The sequence below is a fragment of the Sinocyclocheilus anshuiensis genome, unplaced genomic scaffold (genome assembly GCF_001515605.1).
Source record: "Sinocyclocheilus anshuiensis isolate Anshui unplaced genomic scaffold, SAMN03320099.WGS_v1.1 scaffold2202, whole genome shotgun sequence".
Classification (NCBI taxonomy): domain Eukaryota; kingdom Metazoa; phylum Chordata; class Actinopteri; order Cypriniformes; family Cyprinidae; genus Sinocyclocheilus; species Sinocyclocheilus anshuiensis.
The window spans coordinates 149,283-157,152 of record NW_015558664.1 but is presented as its reverse complement, the minus strand read 5'-3'; the positions used below and the strand labels follow the sequence as shown (position 1 = coordinate 157,152).

Genomic DNA, 7,870 nt, shown 5'->3' with positions numbered 1-7,870 from the left:
CCCTGTTGAAAAAAACAGCATATGCTGGTTAGGTATGTTTTGACGCTGGGATGCTGGTTTATGCTGGTCCTTTGCTAGCACATGACCAGCATAAACCAGCAAAGGACCAGCTTAAACCAGCAAAGGACCAGCATAAACAAGCATCCCAGCGTCAAAACATACCTAACCATTTTAGTCTATTATCTTAATTATGAACACACTGGTTTGTAATGCAAACAGTTTTACCATTGTTATTCTTCTTGTTATTTCCCTATAGCGGCTAATGAACCAGAAGTCTCAACTCTAAATGGTTCTTCTGAGGCATTTTGGAACATTTATTTTTTAGTACATATCTATAATTTCAATCATATCAAATCATTTATAGTGTCATTTACAGTTGTTTTTTTTTCAACTGCTTACATTTTTTTAAAACTTTGCCTCTTTTTTTTTTTCAAAACTTTACACACAAATCCAAGAATTGCACACACAAAATGCAAAATGCCTCACATCTCTTGCTAAATGAAGCACTGCATTCAAAATATCACAAACACATCTCCAAAGCAAACATTTGCAAACACCTTTGCCATAATATTAATTCCTGTTAGATTACATAAAGAATTGTGTGTTGTGTTTTGCAAAAAGTGTTTTATGAAATTGAAAACTGAGTCAAAGGCCAAGAATTAGCGTATGGTTTTGCAGATTTGGTGTGTGGTTCTGGTGTTTGTCAGGTTTCAGAAATTGTGTGACAAGTAAAGATTTTGTGTGTAAGCAGTTGAAAAAAACTGTATAATACATGCATTGATTAGGGTCATTGGACATCACATTTGAGCTGTGTCTGCAATGATATGAAGAATGTAAATACAAATAGAAGAAGGTAAAATATTCTGAATTTGCTAGAAAATCATTATAGCAGATAACCACAGATTACGGAGGAAATTTAGATGTTGCAGTGAGAAAAAAAGGTGATATTTGCTATATGGAGGATGTCTGAATCTCCACAGTCTTTTTTTGGTCCAGGAACATGGTGAAATGAGGTAAATAGGGCCACTTCTTGACTAGTCTCAGTGGCAAAAGTGGCCTAATTTACCTGAAGTCAACCTAAATAAATAATTCAGACACTACTTCTGATGTTAAAGGTACACTCTAACAAGTGCTGGGTTATTTCTGTAAACACATTTTTATATATACATAATAAATATACACAGTACACACATATATTATGTAAACAACAACTTTTATTTTGGATGCGATTAATCGCGATTAATCGTTTGACAGCACTAAAATACAAACTAATGACCATACACCATTAAAATAATGTGAGGACATTATTAAAACTAAATAAATGTATCTAAATAATATATTGTTTATATTTATATTAAGAAATTATATTGTTATAAGTCATTTCATTCCTAGCAGTTAACAAAATGGATGAAAAACGTGGATGTGCTTTGCTGCCATTTGTGGTGAAAACGCTTGTGGTTTTTAAACCTTTTTTTGTCTCTTAATAGATTTAATAATATAATTGGATTTGTTTCAGTCGACTCGATGTTAACGAATCGGTTAATGATTCAATGACTCAGAGAGAAATTCGTCGGTCGGAAGATCCAATTGTGATATTTTGATTAAAAAATAGGCTTAAATAAATATACAAATAAATCTAATGAATGCATGAATAAATCGTGATCTATAACACTTAGAGAACAGATAGGGAGCTTTAATTTCATGCCGAATGACTCGTATAAAAGACTCCACCTACTGAGGTGAATCAAAATCCACTCCGCTGTTAGGCATCCTAATGTTTTGTCCAGTGTAGGTGCAGCGAAACTTGATGATGACGTACCATCCAGCAGTTTGACTCGTCAGTGAATAAAGTTGCGGCTGTGCGTAACGTCTCAGTTTCCTCCTCATACCGGTGTGGCCAGTTACCGCAAGGCGCACTGCTCTTTAATCACGTTTATTCACGTTTAAATAAAATTAGTTTATTTTTCGTCATCTTTTTTCTTTTCTTTTCTTTTCTGGTAACCCAACACCATCAAAGCTGAAGTTCTTTTAGAAAAGGTAAGATTAATTTAATCTGACTTGCGTTAGTCACTGGGCTGCTGCTGCTGCTGTAAAATGGCTCTGATTGCGCTCATGTTCTTGCTTTCTACGTTTGCTAGACCTATAACAGCTACATTCCGTTATCCAGGAGAACCGAGCGCCGCTACAGAGTTAAACCCAGAGGTTTAGCGCAGTATGTGAGCTGCTGAGTGTTTATATGTTGATGGTGCGGCTTTGCTGACTCGCTTTATGATCCTTTATGAGAAAATGGCGTCCGGTTATTAGATCAGCTGTTCTCTCGCACCACCCTGCCGGTAAACCGCCCGTTTGACCATAAAACAACGAATATTATACTGCCAAGCGACCCGCTATTAAACTTGATGCCTGGTTTTGGTTTCCACTTGCTTGAGTTGACTTTAAACGTTGAATGTCCAAATCGTGGCCGTTTTCTTCTGTGCTATAATTAGCCTCAATGCTAATGCACGAGAGGAGCTCTATGACAACAGCTGAGTTATTGTCTATCATAATCATAAAATGTACGCTCATTTAAACTGTCTGTATGTAGTCTTCATTAACTGACCGTAAACCTTTTAAGAAACCCACTTATAATGCCGCTTGAATGTGTTGTTTAATAAATCAAGGCTCTTTTGTGAAATCTGAGCTCATGGCAGAGGCCCTGTGCTTTGTTCAGATTTGATGGCAGTTCAGTTCTTGACATTTATCCGCATTGTCATTTTTTCAGTGCGACTAAAGAACAATCTCTCCTATACATTTCAGTTGAACTTAAATGCTTGTCATTTCCATTTTGTAAATGTATCTAAATGAAGTGCTTTTCTCCTCTTTTAGGCCGTGTTTCTACACCCCCACCCTTTCACTCTCATTCTTTTTGAGGATCTTTCATTGTCAAGCCGCCAAAGTGGAGAGTGTGATTGCAGAGGGGGGTGCTTCTCGTTTCAGGTAACGTTACACTTTATTATAAACCGTTTTTATGGATCTATGCCTTTTCAGAAGATCATTGGTTTAGTTAAAGGGGTCATATGATGCTGCTAAAAAGAACATTATTTTGTGTATTTGGTGTAATGAAATGTTTATGTGGTTTAAGGTTCAAAAAACACATTATTTTCCACGTACTGTACATTATTGTTTCTCCTCTATGCCCCGCCTTTCTGAAACGTCAATTTTTACAAAGCTCATTGGTCTGAAAAGCGAGGTGTGCTCTGATTGGCCAGCTATCCAGTGCGTTATGAAATGTTACGTCCCTTACCATACTGTGATGCCCTGTTCAGGCCGGAGCGACGAGACAAAAACATGAAAACCCATTACTTTTATAAAGAATATCTCTTTGGATTTGAGACTTTAGTCTTTGCAACTTTACAGATCTTCTTTATGCACCAAGAGCTTGTAACACTCCAAAGAGAAACGAAAAATTGAAATCGCATCATATGACCCCTTTAATAAGATGCATATTGTTAGCTTATGGTCAGAAAGAGCTCAGTATTTCATATATAAATTCCTGGGATGTGGGGAAAATAGATTGGAAAATGAGTTCCAGTGATTTAAATAAAAACTCACAATATGAATTTTCACTTTTATAGTGCTTCTTCGGGCGGAGGAGGAGGTAGGGGTGCACCTCAGCACTATCCCAAGTCTGTCGGCAACGGGTACGTTTGGAGAATTGAATAATGGACCTTTTTTATGTTAAAAATTGGCAAGTAACAAATTGGTTTGGATATCTCTTTTGGTCGTGTCTGAATCAAAATGAACTTCAAGTTTTGATCTATAAAATGCGCTTGTTTATTGACCGCTCAGCTCATTTAAATGTATTGCTGTCCTCTACATCAGTGACCATCATTACATCATCGACATCGTTGAGTTAATTCCTGAGGACTTGTTGATTGTGTAAGTGGGGGGAAGATTTGTTGACTCTGAATAGCAACCAGCAAAAAAAGAACATTTTACTGTAGGTTTTTCTGAAGAAAAATCAAGTTGGGTGAAGTCACTCACCATGAAATCAAAACTAACTGTTCTTTTTATGTAATGTTTGTTATAAATGTATTCATGCATTTATTTGTATTTAATTCATATCCCTTCATAATGTTTAATCACAATATCATCTGTTCTCTGAATTGTGCATCATTGCGTAACCTTTCCCTACCAGCAACCTGTCACTCAAGAGATCACAGTAATGGCAAACAACAACTAGCCAATCAATTCCTGATAGGCAAAATCAAGTCCAGCCCGCCTCTTTTGGTTTGAGCCTTTTCACATGGATATAGTTCAATTGGAAAGAAAAGATTATTACTTATTAAAGGGATCATATGACATTGCTAAAAAAGAACATTATTTTGTGTAGGCCTATTTGGTGTAATGAAATGTTTATGCGGTTTAAGGTTCAAAAAACATTATTTTTCACATACTGTACATTATTGTTTCTCCTCTATGCCCCGCCTTTCTGAAACGCATCGATTTTTACAAAGCTCATCGTTCTGAAAAGCAAGGTGTGCTCTGATTGGCCAGCTATCCAGTGCGTTGTGATTGGCCGAATTCCTCAAGCGTGTGACGGAAATGTTGCGGCCCTTACCATACTGTGATGCCGTGTCCTGGCCGGAGCGACGAGACAAAAACATTAAAACCCATTATAAACGAGGCATGTGTTGCATCCAGTGGGGACATAATTACTGATTATAATGACTTATACTGTCTTTTTACGCGTTGCGTTGCGTATCGCGCCGCGTAAATGTAAAACCATGTCTGCATTTGTGATCGGAGAAATGACAAACAACAAGCGCTACTCTACACTGCTCAAAACTTGCTTTTGAATCGTCAGTGGCAAATCCTTTAAATATGAAAACGTACTTACAGGCTGTGAGTCAGCATCATAGACTATATGGTCAGCATGCACGCCGAAGGGGAAACGGGGGAACTGAATTCACCGGAACACCGGCATTGTAGACTACTCTCTCAGGAAACAGTCCTCGTCCTCTGTAAAATGCGTTGCACACATCTGAATATTTGGTTTGAACTGTTCAGGAACAGTGTTGTACATTCAACGTAACCACTGATTTCTAGTTGTGTCCTCTTTTGGAAGGCCAAACAAAGTTTCGTTTTTACAACGAAACGCACAGCATCTCCACGACATGGCGGCGGCAACAACAATACTACAGCGAGAATAAAAGTTACGCCTTTCTTTGTGTGAACATTTGGGCGGCGTTATGCAAATCTTCCCACGTCGTGATGTAGACATATGGGGGCGTGTTTAACTGAGGCGTTTTATGAGGGCGTGGACGAGTCTTAACTTTTATAAAGAATATCTCTTTGGGTTTGAGACTTTAGTCTTTGCAACTTTAGGGATCTTATCTATTCACGAACAGCTTGTAACACTCCAAAGAGAAAGAAAAACTTGAAATCGCATCATATGACCCCTTTAACTACTTATTAATATTGTCACATTAGTTTTAAATGTAAACATTATTAGTAGCTTGCCCTGAATCTGAGGTGTTGACCTCATGTGAGGAAATACCATTAAAGTGTTTTAATCATGTACGGGTGGTGGCAGAATCCTTTCTGATTGGCACAAAAAGATATTTCAATGCCGATGTTTTATGATGGACATTAGTAAGTCACTAAAGCCTTGACAAAACCAATGACTCTGCACTGTTGTTTTATAGCGAGTTCCTGGGGAAAACCCCAGGACCTAACGTTCAGAGATGGGTTCCTTCACGAAGCACTAGACGAGATGTCAACTCCAACGAAAAAGAACGACACGATGCAATCTTCAGGAAAGTGAGAGGGTAAGAGCCTGAAATGAATCTGCTCATTCACCACTGCAGAGACCATAGAGTTTGTACTGATTTACCTTATGAGAGTAATATAATACACGGCGGAAAGCAGAACACACTCCCTTGTCCTGCTGTGAAAAGTGTGTAAAGACATGTGTCTGGCTTTGAAAAACATTTCTTCCTTGATTTGAATATTCTTTGTTGCAAATGTACTTTAATTAGCTTTTTAAAAACCAATGGAAATGGATGTCACTGAAGAACTAACCATTTTGCTTGTGTTTTAATCGTCAGGAAAGTGAGAGGGTAAGAGCCTGAAATGAATCTCCTCATTCAGTTTGTGCTGATTTACCTTTCGAGAATGATATAAAAGACTATGTACTTGAATTGGTTTGTTTGTTTGTTTGTTTCAATGGGTTTTACTGAAAAATGGACCATTTTGCTTCTGTTTTTTTTAGCATACTTAATAAACTGACCCCTGAAAAGTTTGACAAGCTATGCCTTGAGCTCCTGAATGTGGGCGTAGATTCAAAGCTCATCCTCAAAGGAATCATCTTGCTGGTGAGGGTTTTGTTCATTATATGTGTAGGCTAGAGTCACAATACCAATACTGCTGAAATTTCATACTCCGTACCAAAGCAGATGGCTTTTCTTACACATGAAATTAGCACGTCAACGTGTGTATGTATGTATTAGGGCTGCACGATATATCGTTTCACCATCGAAATCGTGATGTGCGCATCTGCGATAGTCACATCGCAGGATGTGCGATGTTTGGTATACTGATCGTTATTCCGTATGGACTAGGGTTGTGATGGTGAGGAAATTTTCCCACCGGTTAATCGACGTGTGACAACACCGGTAATACCGGTATCACGGCGGGGGCGGGGGCGTTCCCTCTTTTCCTCGCCTTCCTTCGCTTTTAAATGGCTTGTAAAAACGGTGTGCACATTTTACTTTCACTTTCAAATAGCGGCAATTCGGAATAACCAAATAAATAAGAAACGTATAACGTTTATTAGCAAAACGAATGTCAATGGCAAAAGTCAACAGGCTTTTCAAAATCCAAAATATTGCCAAACAGGCGCTTTTGCACTTCAACTGCATTGAGCAGCCGCATTCAGTTTTTAATTGTAGTGTCTGTTCTTTTACTGAACTAAATTATTTGTATTACTATAAAAAAATCTAAACTACGGTGGGGGTCGGTGACGCGGTGGGCAAGTGACGTAACCGGTGTTGCGGCTTAACACCGGTATCACCGTCAGCACCGTCTATAGTGTCAAGCCTAGTATGGACCAGGTACAGGGTTCCAAACGCAGGTGATTGTTGGATTAATGGCAAAGTTTAGCCATCATACAATGAAGGTTAATAATTTGCATGTGTTTCAGGTACTGTCGGTTTAAACTTTCAAGCAATTTTAAACCATTTGAGCGTGAGAAGGAGCTAAATAGAGCTCAATTATGAACATATGCGCTGTTTTCTTCGCTCACACACAGACACCGTATCTACACCGGGTGCGACAGCTTGAGTCTGTCTACACTGGATGCGACAAAGTGACCTTTGCAAATCATTTGTGACTCTGGACCACAAAACCAGTCTTAAAGGTTTAGTTCACCCAAAAATTAAAATTCTGTCATTAATTACTCACCCTCGTGTTGTTCGAAACCCGTAAGACCTTCGTTCATCTTCGGAACACAATTTAAGATATTTTTGATGAAATATGAGGGCTCTCTAACCCTCCCATAGACATCAAGGTAACTACCACGTTCAAGGTCCACGAGCGCATGGCGGCGCTGACCCAGATCAGGCGTAAGGACGTCATCACGCCGGATCTGGGTCAGCGCCGGCTCCGCCACACGCTCGCGTCATGATACTGTCGTGAACGCGCGTCCAAAGTGACGCAGTAGAGACGAAAATATGGAATAAAGTCGTTATTTTTGTTTTCTTTGCGCAAAAAAGTATTCTCGTAGCTTCGTAACTTTACAGTTGAACCACTGATGTCACACGGACTACTTTGTCGATCATCTTGGTACTTTTCTGGACCTTGAACGTGGTAGTTACCTTGCTGTCTATGG

The 7,870-nt window shown here is 38.8% G+C and overlaps 1 protein-coding gene across 2 annotated transcripts in view; it reads left to right on the top strand.

Annotated features, from left to right (window-relative positions):
- The first annotated feature begins 2,865 nt into the window (after positions 1–2,865).
- LOC107681201 (eukaryotic translation initiation factor 4 gamma 2-like) overlaps positions 2,866–7,870 on the top strand; it is a 14,720-nt gene continuing 9,715 nt past the window's right edge. The window contains exons 1-4 of one of the 2 annotated variants that reach the window (XM_016477418.1): positions 2,866–2,976; positions 3,615–3,680; positions 5,688–5,810; positions 6,254–6,356. The gene's annotated coding sequence lies outside the window, so the exon portion shown is untranslated. The remainder of the gene's footprint in view (positions 2,977–3,614; positions 3,681–5,687; positions 5,811–6,253; positions 6,357–7,870) is intronic. The other variant, XM_016477417.1, reaches the window with a different exon arrangement.